Below are 2,632 nucleotides of genomic sequence, written 5' to 3'. Positions count from 1 at the left end.
AAATCTATATGATGGTTTTAAATGTGATATTGAACTCAAGGGTTAATCAAGATTATTGTACATCAGTAAAAGTATGAATGAGAATCGAAAGTTAATCTTTGGCTTCAATTGAAATTTTAAATTTTAAATTTTTTTTATTGATAAAATAAAAAAATAATTTGATCAAAATTTTTTGATAAACCTAAAAAATTTTGATTATTAGAATAGAGTGCGTAGTGAAAGTATGGTAATCTAAATTATTTTGAGTAAGTCAAGAATGTTGACTCTTTGAATTAAAAAATTATGATAGATGATATGATTTGATACAAAAAATTTATTGATATTAGAAAGAATAATATTTTTAAAAAATATTTTGGATATCTTTAATATGATTTTTAAAAGTAGTGCTTCCACCTACTATGCTACAAAAATATTTAGCATCCTAATTCTAGGATGAGTGGACCCTTGATTTTTGACTTTAGATTTAGAATATTTAGAGATAAATTTTTTTTATCTTAAAATTAAATAATTTTTTATTTATTAGAAATAATTTGAGATTATTTATTGAATAATGATTTTGATCTTAAATTTTTTTTTTACTCAAAAGTTTATCTATAGAGAATGTAGTAAAATTTATTTATGATCTTGTGATAAATTGATTAAATCATGAGCAGTTAAAGATTTTTGATGAAAAATTTGATATCTTTATCCAGAATTGAAAGATTAATTTCGATGATCAGAAATAGTGATATTGATTCTAATCAATATTAGTGATATTGATCTTTTCTTTATAAAATAATTTAATGATGAATTTGTATCAAAAAAAATTAAAACATCAAAAGTTTGAGGGGTGAGATTGAAATGATAAATCTTCAACCTTTGAAAGCACGAATAAGAGAAAATATTTTTTTGAATTTTGATTGATTGAGATGTCATCATATGATTCATATAAGTATGTTTTTCTATCTTTTAACAGATTGATTAATCAAGAGTGGTTAGTATTTTGAAGAAAAAAAAATGATGATGAATGAAATTCTTATCCCATAATTAAGACATTGATTTTCTTCTATCTACAAGAGATAGGTTTGATTTTAATTCGAGTCATAAGATATTGAACATTATTTCTATAGAAAATGAGATCATGATTTTGAAATCTTAAAATATTGAAAATCTATGAGGTGTTAAGTTTGATAATAAGAAAATGAATGGTTCTGTTTCATATCAATATTTGATGTATTGATCTTTTTCTTATGAAATGATTCAAGAATAGATTTGTATCAAGAATTAGAATATTGAAATATTTGTGGGTGAGATTTTTACCATAAATCTCAAGTAAGAAATTATGAAGACTTAAGCAAAAAAAATTTCTAGGATGAAATTTTTTTTAGAGGGGAAGAATGTTATGACCCGGCCCAATTACCTAGCCCACAAAAGCCCAACAAAAAAAAATTGAGGAAGACTCCCGTAGGGAGTCTTCTTCTCCCGATCAGCTTCTAATTTGAGTCAGAAAACCTTAGCAGAGAGGAGTCAAACTCCTCCCCTCCGACTCTATTTAAGGGAGGAGACCCTTTTTCCCTTCTTCCCATCAAGAAACTCGGAGTGAAACGGTGAGGATCGCTGGAAATCACTTGCGGAAACCCTTCACCATGCTTGCATCAATTTCTCGTTGGAGATGTCATCGGAGCTCGAGGTAAGTCCAGGCTTTCATTCCTCTCATCTCTCCCTTCTTTCTCGTGCCTGTATACATGATCGCCGGTGACCGGAGTCGTCGGATTTTATTGAAAAAAATATCCTCTGTTTCAATCCCTCTTTTTCTTAATTTTTCGATGCTGGTGGTCACTGTCGACCGTCGGATTTACTTCTTTCGAGCCTCACTATCGTCGTCCTCTTGCCGTCGGCCACTGTCATGCCAATTGTGGCATCTGATCGACTGATCAATGGGGGGACCACACAGTCCCCTATTTTGCCAAAAGAGGCCACGGGAAGAAGAAGGAAGAAAAGAAAAAAAAAGAAAAAGAAAAAAAAAAGAAGAAAAAAAATAAAAAAAATAATAAATAGACTCTCTCTCCTCTCTCTCTCCCTCTTTTCTTCTCTCTCTAGTCTCTCTTCACTTTCTCTCTCTATTTTCTCTCTCTAAAATTTTATCTCTAGATTATTTCTCTCTCCTAAGATTTTTAGAATTTTGAGAAGAATGATGATGAATTGAAATTGATCCTAATAATAATTTTTGATCTGTGATCATCGGACGATATACCGACATCCACCTTGATCAGACCTAATATTTTTTAAGATTCTATTTCTCATGATTTTATTGAATTATCCACATGATAGTTTCAGCATGATTTGATCTAATCGATCAAATTTATTGAATCATATCATCTGAAGAGTCTAAGATGAATTTTCTCTCTCTAGAATTTTTTTTTCTAAAATTATTTCTCTCTCTTGATCAATTTTTCTCTCTGAAAAGATTTATCAATAAAAAATTTCTTTTAATATTTCTGATTTGATGAAGAATCTTGATCTATAATTGTTGGATAACATACTGGCACTCACTTTGATCAGACCCGATATTTCTCAATTTGATTATCTATGATCTTGATTTAACCATGACTTGATAAATCATTTTGATTTCACTAATCGAGATGTTAGACTG

This window comes from Elaeis guineensis, chromosome 8 (genome assembly GCF_000442705.2).
Source record: "Elaeis guineensis isolate ETL-2024a chromosome 8, EG11, whole genome shotgun sequence".
Lineage (NCBI taxonomy): Eukaryota > Viridiplantae > Streptophyta > Magnoliopsida > Arecales > Arecaceae > Elaeis > Elaeis guineensis.
This window is presented reverse-complemented; position numbering follows the sequence as displayed.